The sequence below is a fragment of the Lepisma saccharinum genome, chromosome 6, assembly GCF_977018435.1.
Source record: "Lepisma saccharinum chromosome 6, izLepSacc3.1, whole genome shotgun sequence".
Taxonomy (NCBI): Eukaryota; Metazoa; Arthropoda; class Insecta; order Zygentoma; family Lepismatidae; genus Lepisma; species Lepisma saccharinum.
The window spans coordinates 9,198,633-9,215,185 of record NC_139234.1 but is presented as its reverse complement, the minus strand read 5'-3'; the positions used below and the strand labels follow the sequence as shown (position 1 = coordinate 9,215,185).

Sequence of the window (16,553 nt, the reverse complement as noted above, 5' to 3'; positions counted from 1 at the left end):
CATTTCTCCATTTAAAGTTTTGCAGTGAACTTTGGATCTTCAGTTTCTTTAATTATTCAGCTTTCGGAAGTGACAAAAACAAAACAAATATCACATTATTAGAATATTTTTGCTAATATCATGAATCGAAATAACTGAAGGTGATCACAAATCGAGAATTGGGAGCACAGAACTGACAGCATACCATTTTCGAATTGTATATTGCCGCCAGTTAGTTAAACGTGTTTGAAAGCGTAAAGTTGGCGCACAAGCGGAACGCTGTATATTGTGGCAAGAGATTTATAGGAGCGAAAAGAATGGCGGACCAATTATAAAGAAATAGGTATTTTGCAAGTCATTTTAAACAATTTTATCTAATACGCAATTTGTTAAATGGTTACACTTAATCAAGGTTTCTTATATATTCCATCTAAATTATAAACAATTTAGTTAATTTGTACGTCATTCGATATCTGCTGCATAATTATTAAACTACTAATTCTTGCAACTTAGCTGTTCTTCATTATTTGTTTCGCGCACTATTTGATGATGATTTAGGAGCAATTGTAACAAAGTAGATTATTAAAAAGAACTTAATGTTACAGAACATCGATTTTACAGGTTAGAGTGAGAGGTTATCTTACCTCTATTTATTGTAGACCGCCAATACGTCTTGAATCAGCAAGTATCTTCATCAAAATGTAAAAATCCTACCTTCTGTGGCTGTCACAAACAAAATATGTGGGTAAACATTCGTATATCAAACATTAACACGTAAAAGGTTCACTAATTTCAAGATTCACTATAAAGGAATATACAATGCTTTATAAACATGAAAACGGTTCACCACACTTCTCACAAAACTGAATATACTTGTGTGTTTTGTTGCTACAATCATATTTTGTCGGTAACTTTTACACACGGCTTTGCAGACGAGTCTAAATAAACTGGGAGGAAAAGGAAATTTATGTAATAGAAGTTGTGGTAAGAATTCAATGACATTTCCCGCTACGCTAGCGCCACGCGGCTGAAGGGGGAAACACCAGCAACTGGCTGTTTTGTCAAAAGAGACGGCGCACGGCGATTAAATCCGTCGATATAAATGACGTCACGCCCAGGTAAAGCCTGGAAGGGTATGTAACGTCCAATAGTACTGAGTTACGTGTTTCAATCGTGACCATCAATGCATCAAGTAGTAGCTCTTTCGTCTAATACTTGCATGGCAAATTGGCAAAAAACACGTCTTTCTGACCTGCAATCCCAAGACACGACAAGAATTGTGCATAATCTATTGACAAGTCAAACAAAGAGCTGTCACGAAATCTGTAAGGGGGCATCCTCCACCACAATGGAATTATCTGCGAAGTTAAACCATGAGACGAAATTTACGATCCGATCTCCGCAAACGTTTCGTGTCATAAAAATGACGCTCCTGTCACCATGAAGCTCTGAGCATAAACCGTCACAGAACACGTTATCAATCGATCAGAAAATGAAACACACGGTTGTTACAATGCAGACGGCTACAGAACAATGGCCTCTCCCGCTTGCAAACAGCAGGACGCGATTATTATTGCTTATTCCAGGCTCGCACATTATTAATGGTATTGGGAAATCAATTCCTATCAATAGAATGATTAAGTCTCTCTGGCAACCCATCCCCCCAAAAAAGAAACTCATAATTCTATTAGCCAATCAAAAATTATCTTTTCCATTTCGGACTTGTGTAGGTCTGATCAACGCGCTGTATTTGTGAAAGAAATACAGCGAATAATATTACTAATAAAAAATAAAAAAATGTAAAAATATTTGCCCATCTTATATTGCACACACACTCTCACACGTATGGGCCATTAAATTTGTCAACCACTAAGAGGTTCACGACTACAGTGGTTCAACCAAACTCACTTTGCATTTTGAGGTTTTGGTGAGATACGAAACGATTGATTTTTTTTTAACCATAACTACAGCCAATGAATTATCCTGCAAAGGAAACTACTAAAACATTCAAGATAACTGTGTAAGTTGACAAGTCCTTTACGGAACAACCCCAAGATTGAGGGTAAAATTATCTTTTTTCATTTCGGACATGTGCAAAACTGATCAACGCACTGTATTTGTGAAAGAACGCTTTCGTACCACGCCTGGCCTGCAGAGCGTCAGCGTTATTATGGCATAGAAAGAGACGGATTGGAACTGGTGAGCGATGCAGGAGGCTTCGCCGGTCGCGTTCGTCCAGTGGGGAACCTCTCATCATCTGATTCGTGAGTAACTGTGCAGTATGGGATTGTGATAATGGCAGAAGAATCTGATGGTTCCGTTCCCCTGCAGTATTTTTACCTCGCAAATGGCTTCACCTGTCCTACTCCTCTCCCATAAACAGAAAATTTAAAACAGAAATGATTATTAAAAATACATATACAAGAGATAGTTCTGTAAAATTACTCTTTTAGTCCTGGCAATTTACACTTTGACCTGGGCAAATTGCTTCAGAAGGTTTTTAAAGAGTTTCTCGCTCAGAAATCATTGCTGAATAACATATCCAAAATCAGACAAAATCGGACCACGGGAAAACCCCACAAAACGGAAACGGATTTCAAAATGGCGGACTGGCTGTTTTCTACTAAAGGAAAAAATAAAGTAATTTACGCATTTTAGAGAGAGGTAATGATTTTATTAATAATACTTAAACTAAAACTATCTTTCAACAATATACCATTTCTTATGCAATTTTGATATTAAAAGTTATTTATAGATGTTAGAAACCGAAAAAATAACAATTACTTCAAATAAAATTCTCTTAATTATAAAGTAAACTTCTAAGGAAGGACAAAGTCTTCATCACTATAAACACTGGCTCTCACATGGGGGGGGGGGGGGGGCTTCAGTCTCTCCCGAAATTTTGATAAATATTAAAATTTTTAAGTGGAAACAGCAAATAACTTGGGAATAACGAAAGTGCCAAATGCAAATCCCTCTTTAATTAATCCTTAGATTTCAATGTTGAGTGAAAGTTCCAAATATACGAAATCAGTAGAACGCAGGTAATGCCCATTTTTACAATTCCAGTCCCCACCCTCCTTCCAAAAAAGGAAACCTGGGTACGCTAGTAACTGTCATCATATTATTGCAACCACTCCTCACGAGCTGTTGAAGAGGACAATTGATTACGCTTGCATCCACATCGTAAAGTATCATCAAGGTTCGACGTGCAAGAACAGCGGAAATCTAGATTTAGTGGGTGTACAGCATAGCAGGAATTATTCTTTACGTACCAACCCCATCCTTCTACCTCAATCGTCTCTTCTCTATAATTCCAGATCCTTATTTGAAAGTGTGTGCGAAATTTAAGGTACTTTGTGGACGAATCGGTAGGTGACAAACACTCAGGTGTAACAAACGATATGCCTGCAGCTAATGTTTTCAATTAACATTCGACGACATACTTCGTTTGTGGTTTCCGACGACTCGCAGTCATACAACAGTGTATATATATAGCATTGCTTTTCTTCCAACGGCTTCAATATCTGAATGTTGGCAGGAATGGAAACAAAATGAATTTGTAGCTGATCGGAGTTCAGTTACGTTCATCAGTTTGTCTAATGCTAAGGATTTCCCAATTGAGCACATTGTAGATGTGGTTTCGAGTTTTTGTTTCAGGTCTGCTTTATTCACAAATACGATAAATCAGTACTGGACATGCAATTTAAGGTGAGATCCTAATCACTACATGCCTCCACCAGACATCGAACCCTGAGCCCACTAAATACAAGGCGACGGACGTTATCACTACGCCATCGGGGAGGCCAGATAAATTCTGTGTGTGGTATTAGAGCCAGTGAAAACACAGAAAGAGGAGCAGCTTGCGGATGTGTGGACCCAACAATGATTGAATTTCGAGGATATTGTACACAGTATTGAGAGATGGTCCCTGTCTTATGTCACTGCGATAGTACGACTTGAAACCATTGTCCTTGGCATGGTACAGAAGCAATTCGGCCTCTTCCCTCTATTACTGTTGTACAAATACTTGCATTTTGTAAGGAGACTACAGCACGAACGATGCCCACACGAGCATCCTCATCTGCATTGTACACAGCACACCGTCGCTTCTACATCATCTCACCTGTAAGGGAAATAATTGCTTGGTTAATTTCTTCATTAGCTAGGGTGTTCTTTCTTGCCGGCGCTGAAAATTATGATTCCTACTAGTCTTGATGCAGAATCTCCTGAGAATTAAGCCCTTTCTCGCAGGAAAGCCTCTGTAGCCATCATCAAAACGATAGCCCTTCCATCTGTTTTCAAAGTGAAATCTACACAAGGGATTGCAATGTTCTTGTGTGTTTCATTGTTATGACATGGAACGGAATGTTGGAGAGATCCATCATCCAAAACACACTGGCTTGTGCACTGGATTTCTTCAACTTCCATTCGAAAGTTGTTGGTGTATTTGATTATTGCATGACCTAACGGAGAATTCTGGGCTGCTCTCAACATACTTTATCATTCGAATAATGCACGAGGATATACACGAAGCTCGTAATTCTCTGAAAGAGTGCTGCATCTACTTGCATATTGTATCCGACAGGACCCACAACGCAGCAGAACCAGAAAATCCTATGGTTTTCACTTTGTCAATCTTTTGGCAGAATATTTGAGAACAATTTTTCTCAATTATTTTGAAGATGATATCCGTACCAATAGAATGCAATTCATCAAAATTAACTGTTGTACTGGTATTGCAGAAACTTGAGTCAAAAGGAATGGGGGTATGGATTCCAGTCGTTCTATTCCTTTTTTAATAACATTACAGTTTTCCGTTCGTCTGCTTTCTCGCATTTCATTGTGTTGCTCAGTACCCTTCTTCAAAACTCTGGTATATTCTTGCATTACTAAGTTGTAAGTGGAACACAAGTGTATGGAAAACAGCCATGGTGCCTTCTGGATTTCTGTAAATCCGTTTCCTCCTGTCAGCCCTCGGCTGCTTTGCAGGGAATACCACGAGGTCTGATTCGAGTCGCAAAACAGGGTCCCGAATTCGATACCCGTTGGAGGCACATAGTGGTTCCTACCCCACTTTAAACTTTAGGTCCAGCACCAATAGCCTTTCTGTGTATATAGTGGACTTCAAACAAAAATTCAATCCGAGTCCGGTCCGGTCCATAATCTGGCACTTCATCTTGTCACAAATTTACCTCCCAGAAACATTTTTTGCACGGTCGGATTTTCAGACGACAAACAACGATTTCTGCAAGTACAGGTATAGGGGCTTGAGGTAATTGTGATATATGGCTGCTGCAATGATGGAGAGAATCTTCAGCATAGCTTGCAACTGCTAATCATCCCCGAGCCGGCTCTATCAGCATTTATCAAGTTACATGTAATGCTGGTCATTTGTGATGATCATATTTTAACTACCTCTTGTCCATTGTCCAATTTTCTCTCACAAATCGGGCACAATTCAGATATTTTCATTCTTAAAAGGCAAAATATAATTTGACACAACAAGAAAACACAAATTTTAAGTAATACTACACAAAATATTAAAAATAATTCACAAATTAACATACAATGTGTGAAAGTTCGGCCCCCCTATCCCTAGTTTCTATCCGGCCCTCTGGATTTCTTCCTACTTTAATACCTCAATCTCTCCTTACACCTCACCCTGGGTGCCAAGCGAGCAGATTATCTTAGCGCCGGAATTACAAAAAGGGGGGGTTTCACACAATAATTTATATTTTTATCTCCCTGGTTCGTTTACACATGTACAGAAAGTGAATATACAACTTGTTAAATGGACAGTACCGTATTTCTTTGAATCATAACATTCTAGTAGGATATATTGGTTTATTATACGTAGTTATATATATATATACATATTTTACATAGCGTTTCCATGTGTGTCTTGCATAGACCAAATTAACCATTCTCTAAATCAATATAATTGCGCACCTATGGCATAACCATCGACACTTCCTTTACCACAGAGTTAGCATAACTATCTCTGTGGGCCTATCCTCAGCTTAAATGATATTCCGTTCATTACAAATGCGTTTCCTTACGCTTTCACTCCTTCTTTTGGGCATTAATTAATCAATACGGAAATATCCACATAATCAAAGCTTTTTTCTAAAAGGGGACTTGGGACAGCAACAGGGGCTGGCATAACCAGATGCTACATTATTATATCCAGTTTAGCCACCATAAGTGGACAAAACTTGAGGAGACGTTCCTCTTTCGTCGATCAATGGGGAAACACTGTTTTTTTGCTAAAGCCCACTGGCCTTTTTTATAGTCGGGGTAAACGTCCGTGGAGGTGGACCCCGTAGCGTTGGAAAATTCCACTGCAACGGTCTTTTGAAAGACAGCTAGCTCCCCCAACCGGGGAGGTAAAAAACAGGGGAATCTTACATCCAGCAAAGCACAATCTAATAAGCACATACACTTACATACAATAATAACATAAAAGTACACTCATGGAAACATATTACTTAACCCTACACCTTGTACCTGGCCAGCAATTAATTAACATACAGTGCGTTCAATTTAAAAGCGGTATGGAGAACAAATATACAATATACAAAATATACAAGTAAGATTTTTAAAGCAAATGTTGAAAATGATGACCTTTTCTTGAATACACATGTTAACACGTTTCTCCATATTTCTTGCAACATTATGGAGGACATCTACAGTTATACTCCTAATTTCATGAGTGATGTGGTGCCTCAGCTCTTCTGGTGCGTGGATTCTGCCTGTATACTTTTTGCTTCAAAACCCCCCACAAGAAGTAGTCCGGACTTGAAAGATCTGGGGATCTGGCGGACTACAGTCCCTTTGAAATAATCCTGAGTCCAAAGAAATCTCTTAACATAACCATAGTCTCATTGGAAGTATGCGGAGTTGCAACGTCCTGCTGAAACCAGCTCCGACGTTCCTCTGGTTCCAACATTGCAACAAACTGCATTATAATGTTTTGGTAAATTTCACTATCTATTGTGTTTTTTTAAAAAAATGGGCCCTACCACTCACCGCCTGGATATGGCACACCAGACTCCAACTTTCTGAGGGTGGAGGGGGAAGTCCACGAAAAGATGGGGATTTTCAGAGCTCAATTTACAATAGCCAATCCGCCATTTTGAAATCTGTTTTTGGTTTTTTTTCCCGTAGTCCGATTTTGTCTGATTTTGGATATGTTATTCAGCAATGATTTCTGAGCTAGAAACTCTTTAAAAACCTTCTCAAGCAATTTTGCCCAGGTTTGATGGAAAATTGCTTTAGATTGCCTACACTATTTAAAACATTACAACGTACAAATATATATTTCAATACATTTTATAAAAATATAAAATAAAATGTTCGCGCACGCACACGCACACACACACAAACACCTCGCGTTCTGTGATGGGTTTGACCAACTTCTGTCGCTCTCAAAGCTTTTGTTTAATTCATTCACTGTAATTCAGAACAGTATGTTCTATGCAAGTTAGAGACACACATTCTCTTACATATTTAATCTTATTTAGTACGCATACTTTCAAAAACATATCAATGAATCCAGCCTTGAATACAAAATCAACGGAACTTGCTTTAGATTATGTTGTTTTTCTTCACTATATTGTTCATTCTACGAGGACAGGAACTTAAGTTACAACCAATTTCAATTTCCGGAATTGTATTGCCTCGTGGGTGTAATCTATTTCCTTGCAATTTGTTATTTGTTAACCTTCAACGGTGACTCGTAGCAGGATCTTTTGATGAAGGAAAGACAGCAGGCTGGAAAGGGGAAACTCATTCGGAAATAACAAAATTCAATATAACTGTCGCTGTGTATATTAATTGTGACCACTGTATTCACAAAATATTACTTTTTGTTATCGAAAGCATTAAACTTACAAAGGGCCGCCCCGATGGCGCAGTGGTAGTGTCGTCGCCTTGTAATCAAGGAGTCCCAGATTCGATTCCCGGTGGAGGCACATAGTGGTTCAGAACCCACTTTAAACTGTAGGCCCAGTCCCAATTAGCCTTACTGTGCATAATGTAGACTTGAATCACCAACTCAATCAATCAATCAATTAAGCTTACATGGTAGACAATTTACGATGTTTATTGTTCTTTACAGAATATGTGCCAAATTTAGTGAAATCTATTAAAAACATTAAGAAAATCGCGAAAGTAATTCGAGGATTGTCGCAGAAGTAATGAACCTGACTTAGTCTCAATCCGATCTAAGATTATTTGGGAAATCTATACTGCATTTCTCTGTGTATGTAAGAGCCAATTTTCATCACTTATGAGCAGCGTGGAAGATGATCCTCGCCCAGACGATGACACAGAAAAATGTGGGCAAAGTGAGCAAGTTGATTATGGCAGCCACGTGTGACTATCAGACACATCGGCGAGGAGCTGCAGATGTCGAAATCAACTGCAGAGCCCTTTGTCCATGACCATTTGCAGATGAAGAAGCTCGTTGGGTTCCAACGTTGTGCTGACCAACGACCAAAAGTTGAACCGCTGTTGTCAGAACAAAATCTGGTGCTGATTGAGGCCGATCCAGAAAACTTTAGAACAATTTCTGAACGCTGACGAAACCTGGGCTCATCATTACACTCCTGAGACGGAACAGCAGTGGAAGCATGACGGTTCTCCCGTCCCACAAAAGGTAAAGTCCATTCTATCATCTGGGAAACTGGTGAACACAGCGTTGTGGGATGCAGAGGTGAACAATCTTCCGAAGAGCCAACCCTCACCGGACAATAGTATGCTCCACTGTTGAGGAATTATGAGAGGCTTTGAAGGACAAGCGCCAAGGAAAGGTCTCTAGAGGGTTGATCTCCATCAGGACAATGTCTCAGTCCACATGTACAGTCAACGGCAAAGATAATGGCAAGCAAATTGTCCACCGCTATTTTCATTACTTTCTTATTTTACATCCTGTGTTGTTTTAAGGAATGAAACTATTTTGGTTAGAAGCAGGCCTAATTCTCTGCTTATTCACGTCTTTATTTCAATTCATTGTCATCACATTGTGTAATTCAGACCGAATGAAAGTGGTGGTGGACAATTCGCCTACTGTTTCTTTAGCCGTTGCGTGTACCTTGTGCCAACCTCCGTGGTGGAGTGATTAGGACAGCGCGCTACGACGTCAGGTGGGTCGCGAGTTCGAATCCCGGCCTAGGACTGAGTGTTTATTGTGAGTGTCCCTTCATCAATTTCATCATATCATCACTCATCCACATCTTCGCGATTAGCCAAAAGTTGCAGAAAGCGAAGTTAAATAAACCAAATCAATCAATCACATGCTCCTTGTTGCCTTGGCTGCAATCCATGGATGTGGATTCCAATTACTTGAACACCTTCCGCATTCCCTCGACCTTCCCCAAGGTGAAAATGGGGAGCATTTTGACTGTGATGATGACGTCATTGGCGCTGTGGGTGACTATTTTGACAACCTTCAGAAAAGCTTCTACGAGATCATTCTGGCCTTTTCAAAGTTTAAAAATACTATTTTCTTAGCAACAGTTCTGTCGTACGTACGCTATCACAAACATCCTGTTAATTAGTGTACTTTGTTACGCCCTTGCTTTATTTGATAAAGTTTGATATATCAATTTGAAAAAGATAAAATGTATAAGGTGCAAAGTTTAAAACTTGCAAACGTAAAAATTTGTCATGACCAAACGAGAGGAGTTGATTGTTCCGATGTACTAAAAATTATGACGTAAATGAATGAACGCCAATTAAAAATTAGAAAGATGTTAATGCACTAACATTTATGTATGTAATTGATGGCGGAATGTTTAACATTTATACTTTTTAATTAACAAATATTTGTTAACTCAGAAAGATGTGTCAGAACATTTTAGATAATTTGTCAAAGCTTACTTATGTACAAACTACACATTTTATTTTAACCCGCAGTTGTTTGAACGTAACAACTTTCCTAAGCACAACGCATAGTATGCAGAAGAGTACCATGTTTGTTACAATACACGAATGGTGTCAAAAGGGGGATATGTGTTACAACACACGAATCAACTTGTGAGAATGTTTGTTTCAAGTGTCAACTTCACGTCACAATTACTTGGGAACCACTTGACGTACTACAATGTAACAAACGCCATTCTTAATGATTTTTTCCGTACTTTAAAATGAGCTGAAAATAAAATGGGGTTTCCATTTTTTTTAAAAACTAAGTTTATGTTGAAAACCATATTTCCTTTCGTAGTTGAACGTATTGTGTCCACTAATTTCATGAGCCCCTTTCATACCTATATATCTGCGAAAGCAGTTTTTCTTTATTGTTGTTCACGAAATACTATTTCCGGTGGTAATTTTAGGTGACTCACCCTGTATAAACGAATTCATTTGTTACTTTTTTATATCAGATATAATATTTATAAACCAGCAAAGTAATTCCTTTACCAACTAGTCAAATACCAATAGCATCATGGGATAATACTAAAAATAAATATAAAATACATGAAGATAAACAATTGTCTGTTCTTGATGTTGAAACTGGTGACCAAATATGTATTTGAAGTCAAACAATTGTATCCTGAGGATAATATCTTTTATGTAATCTTCTCTTAGCAGACTCAATGTCTAGACAAGATATAGTCAATGACCAGCTCGTCGTAACTACAAACGACTATCTGTGATAACAAAAGGAATTGATGATCTGTGGCAAGCAGATCTGATTGAAATGAACACAGGAAATTTGAAAAATTTGCATAAAATAAATCATGGTTTTAAGTATTTGCTTACTGTAATAGATACTTTCAGTAAATATGCTTGGGCTGTTCCTCTTAAATCTAAAACAGGAGCTTGTGTTACTGAGGTCTTCAAGTCTATTTTCGAGCAAGGTAGAATACTTACAGACAAACAGAGGAAAATAATTTTACAATTACACATTCACCAAATTAATGTTCCAGCATGATATTAGACATTATTCTACATACAGTGATTTGAAAGCTAGTATAATTAAAAGATTCAACAGAACATTAAAAATCATATGTGGAAGCAGTTCAGTTTGCAGGGTAACTATAGGTGGGTAACAAATGTATCTGATCTTGTTCATAATTACAATAATTCTATACATAGAACCATACGTATGAAGCCTGCTGAGGTAACCAAATGTAATGAGGCACACTTGATTTCCACTGTTTATTGTCCCAAATATCAACATACAACCAAGAAACCCAAGTACAAAATAGGATATCAAGTAAGGGTTAGCAAATTTAAACACCATTTTGAAAAGGGTTTTACTAAAAATTGGAGCACAGAGTTGTTCACTGTGGTTCAAGTTTTACCAGGGAACAGGCATACATATATAATAAAGGACAATTGCAATGAAATATTGAAAGGAAGATTTTATGAAGAGGAACTTAGCAAAACTAAATACCCAGATACATATCTTATTGAGGAAGTATTACGTAGAAAAAACAAAAAGTTATTAGTGAAATGGCGGGGACTTCCAGAAAAAAGTTGGATTACCAAAGACCAAGTAATTCTATGACAACAACATGGAATGTGGTAAGACATTTGCCTAATTTACTAGAAACAAGAAAGAAAAATGGTGAGGTGCTCCCTGACAATCTCAGATGCCTCATTGTAGGTCCATCTGATTGTGGAAAAACTACACTACTTGTAGATAATTTTCTGCTTGCTCCCAATTGGTTAGACTGGAAGAACAGACACCTGTATATATTTTCAAAAAGTTTGGAGCAACCCAAATACCAGCAGCTTATGAAACTGTATGAGGGACTGGGCATAGCTACCTTTAAATCAGAAATATTATAAAACCACTTGACAATTGGTATGAAAACTCACTTGTAGTCTTTGATGATGTAATTTTAGAAAATCAAAATGAAATTCGTAATTTTTTTACTCAGGGTCGTCACAGGGGAATAGACTGTTTTTACCTGGCTCAGACTTATTCTTAGATTCCCAAACAGTTACTTTGTGATAATACAAATCTAGTTTGTCTGTTTCGTCAGGACCACACTAATCTTAAAAAATGTATATAATGACTATGTAGGAGGAGATTTAAACTACAGTCAATTTTCAAAATTCTGCTCTTTCTGTTGGAACAAAGATGATTTTGGATTTGCTACAATTAATATGACTCAAAAACCAAACAATCGAAATTTTCAAACAAAATTAACAATTTTATAAATGTTGAGTCATTATAAGATACGTTGTGACGTTATAAATAACCCCTAAACAAAAATTACAAAACATAAAATTGAAGACAATTTGAATTTACGTGACTATCTGGTCAAAAGATTTAAAGGCTGGAAATCTGAAAATAGGGGATACTATGAACAACACAAGCGTCAGGATCAACCAATTATTGACCCTATCAATGGTCTTGGTAGATAAATTAAGGGTGTTACAGAACAAAATAAGAATCTCATGAATGAGCTAGTGCTTCTCGCTGCTAGAAATTATGCAGATTTTCCTCCCACACCACTATCCAGTATTCATACTCCTCTAGTACTCCAACAACCACCTACTAGGGCCATAGGAGAATCAGGAAAAAATGGGTTAGGTTCCTTGGAAAAAGATTACCTGAGTACTGGGAAATTTGACAAAGATGAAGTGTTTGGATTGTATCCAACCATGGAGCCTAACGAGGGAGTAGTCTGGAAAATTGGAAAATCTAGATTCACATTTCAAGGGGATGATGTGCAAATCAATTTGGGTGAAAATAATAGCTGGTCCAGATATCCTGGCACTGTGGGACTGTGAGAACTCATCACCAAGAAACACCCCCAGAGATTATACAGATGAAAATTATAAAATTACTCAGAAATTTTGATACTGTCTGATGCTCTATACCAAAACAATGATGCTACTCAGAACAGAGTTAAATCTAGCAGTGGGGATAAATACAAAAATCTGATTAAACCTATATGGAACCAACTCAAAACTGGTAGTGGCATCAAACACTACAATACTCTACCCAAAGAGTTTGTGTGGGTGGATGATGTAAGAAAACTCATAGATAGATTGTTGGTCATAGCAGGAGAGGAAAATGCTGGCAACAATAATTTTCATAATGAAAAAATAGGCATTGTGGTTATGATTAGTGCTAAACTTGCGAATTATATTGTAAATGACAGTAAAGGCATAGGATACTTAATTGAAATTATTAATACTCTACCTCCCAAATTCTGGAAGGGTCAGGGTTTAGTTAATGACATTATTAACAAACTTCCTTTCGAAATGCACTTACCTGGTTACCAATACTGTGGTCCAGGGACTAAACTAGAACAGCGACTGGAGAAAGGAGACAGGAGTTAATCCTTTGGATACAGCTTGTAAAGATCATGATAGTGCCTACAATACTCACACTAATCTTGGTGCTCGTCATGAGGCTGATCAAAAATTGGAGAAAGCAGCATTTGGATGACTAATCAGCAAAGATGCTTCATAAGGTGAAAAAATAGCAGCATTAGGTACAACCATTGCTATGAATACAAAACAATAATTTGGGTGTGGACTATTATATATATATATATATACCCATCATCACATCATCATGAAACCTAAAGGTATTGTATACCAAGTACCTTATTGAGATCTGAAATCTCTGGGATCCTTAGACAGTCACCTTACCAAAAAAAAAACAACACGAGAAGAAGAAATCTTGTTTGAATAAGGGTAATGGAATGAAATTGAATCTCAGTACACCCCAGTTAAAAATATTGCAGAGTTCCAGAAAAAAGACACACACTGGTGGTTTGGTGGTTTCATATTTAGTATTCCAGCCATCCTAGCAGCTCTGGGAGCTGTGGGGAGTCTAGCAGGGGGTAGTGCTGCTATAGCAAAAACAGTTCTTGATGCTAAAAAGAACAAAGCTGAACTGGAAGAGCAAAAACTTCATAATTTAGCAATAGAGAAAAAGGGCAAGGGCATTAATGCTTTGAGAAAATATAAGAAAAAGAACCATTATCCAACTATGATATTGAAAATTTAATTAAGTTACTGAAAATTAAACACTTTAAAGGTGTTTTGATGTCAGATTCCCTACCCTTCAAGGGACCATATAAAAAGAGTGTGGTGTAGTAAATTTGGATAGTTTAAAAAACCAAGGCACTCACTGGATCTGTTATTACAAACAAGCTAATATTGCTTTTCTTTTTGATTCTTTTGGTGGAATACCTCCATTGGGTTTAATCAGTTATCTCAATACTCCTAATCTCTATTATAGTGACGAGCGTATCCAGGGTTTTGAGGATGTAAATTGTGGCCACCTATGTGTTTCAATGCTGGCCTTCCTGTCTGGAATAAATAAACCTTCAATTGAAGATTTCCAGAAAGCACTGTGGCATCTAAAGCATCATGGGAGTATTTCATCTTACCAGTGAGACTTCAGTATTGAAACACAGCTTACACAAGGATATTATCTATCCTAAATCTATAGCTCTTCGTGCTTTCTATAGTATGTATCTTATTCCCAATATCACAGAACACAATTATAGGGTTGCAGTAGGAAATGAAAAAAATATTATCACTCCTGATCAGTATAATCTATCAACATTACAAGCTCATCTGCCTAGAGGTGTGTTACTATCACAAAACTCTGTTACACACAGGGTGGAATTAGTTTCTGCAACTGAAACAGTTGATCTGGGTACACTTGGTAAACTACTGGGTTTTGAGAATAATACAAAACTTGAGCCTGCCATCAAACACATAGGTAGCAATATTCCTAAATTCTTGGCCATAGAGACTCTGAATATACATTGTAATGTAGCAGAAGTAATGATTACTAATTCTGATGGCAACATAGGCAGTCACAAACAAACTGGAATTATAGCAACTTTCAAACCAAATTCTGAGTTTATGGAGCCAATTATCTACACACCCTCCTCACAATCTATTTTCCAGTATCTCACAATCGTATAGACCACATAGAGTTGGTAGTAACCAATGAAAAAGGTGAAGTAGTAGATTTTGCAGGTGCCTTCACAACAGCAATCCTAGAAATTAATATATAAAATAACCATTAACATGGAGGATATTGAGAGTTACAAATTACTGTCTTTCCCTCCCAATCGTCGTACTCTTGCTAATCTCAATGAGCCAAATAGTGAGATTGAGATATATTTGGACGTTGGGGACAGTTTTGTACACCCTCACAGGGCTGATTTGTATATTAAATTTGAAGTAGTAAAAAATGAGAATGGTGAGGCATTTCCCTCTGGTGCAAATATAAAACTAGTAGATAATTTTGTGCCACACTTGTTCTCTCAGGTGGAAATCAGAAAACATGGTACAGTGATAGATAGAGTAGACTATCCAGGCATTACTTCTACTGCCATAGGAACACTGAAATTCTCCAAAGTAGATGCATCCTATTACCAGGCAGGGGGATTTGAATCAGGAACCAAAATCCTGACAAAAAGCCACTCAGTACTGTTCCCCATGCGTCTGCTGCCAGGTTTCTTCTCACACTGCAAGGACATCATATGGAAAGGTGGTTTGTGGGTCACTTTTCGGAGGGCAGCCAATGATAATGAAGCTCTTATGCGTTACAGTACCTTGTATGCAGATGGTACAGTACTTCCCACTTCCCAACACCTTACCTGAAGCAGCCAAGTGAATTATCAAGACCCTGGAGCTGAGGATACCAGTAGTGGAATACGAAACTAATTATGCTCTCAAATACAAAGCAAATATTCTGAAAAATCCACAAGTTCCCATTGGATTTTACACTTACCAGTGTGTCCAAAAACCAGCCTCTGGTGGACATTATGAATTTGATGCTACTAATCAATTCAGTAGTATACAGTATGATATGCCAGATTTTGTAATTGTGTTGTTCCAGATTGGGAGAGAAAACACACAGGAAAAAGTTTCCAGGAAATTTCATAATTGCAAGATTAAAAATATTTATCTGAAAAATGGACGTAATGAGATTTTCCCCCGTGAAAATTATAATCTGGACATAGCACAAGATGACTATCTCAAATTATATGAAGCATACACTCCTTACAAAAGAGTGACTGACGGAAACATAGATGTATACTATACTCCCAGTGAATTCAAGGGGCACAGGCCAATGTTTGTCATCAACACATCAAAGAGAAAACAAGTAGTAGTCAATGATAGAACAAATATCAAATTGTATGTGAATTCCATGAGCCTCTGCCTGACAACACTTTATGTAATGTTATTCTTAATGCAGAAAGAACTTTTGTTTATGATGTGAAGAATGAGAGAGTTACAGAACAATTTTAGTTGTTAAAACTCTCTTGATCGTTAATATTATTTACATCCAAATATTATAAAATTGAACTCTTAAATAAGAGTATACTATATAATAATTAACATACTTGTAGTATTAACTAGATCTGAGCAAATATGAGTAAAAATTATATTTTATTTTTTATGCATATCTAAAAGACTACCTTAGGTAGACGCAAAGTAGAGTATCTAAAAGATAACTAGTAATCAAGTAGTTAGTAGTTTTTCATATCTAGAAAAACACCTTAGTACCATTTTCAAACAAGACTAGTCACCTGTTTGGAGCATAAGTTAAGTACACTCTCAACCAATCAACA

At 37.4% G+C, this 16,553-nt stretch overlaps 1 protein-coding gene across 4 annotated transcripts in view; it reads right to left on the bottom strand.

Moving 5' to 3' along the window:
* Positions 1 to 16,553, bottom strand: part of LOC145988546 (uncharacterized) — a 193,963-nt gene that overhangs the window by 169,834 nt on the left and 7,576 nt on the right. For 2 of the 4 annotated variants that reach the window (XM_083123466.1, XM_083123471.1), the window contains exon 1: positions 624 to 980. The exons of 1 other annotated variant lie outside the window; for it this stretch is intronic. The gene's annotated coding sequence lies outside the window, so the exon portion shown is untranslated. Of the gene's footprint in view, positions 1 to 623; positions 981 to 16,553 lie in introns of those variants that run through there. One more of the 4 variants, XM_083123470.1, reaches the window with a different exon arrangement.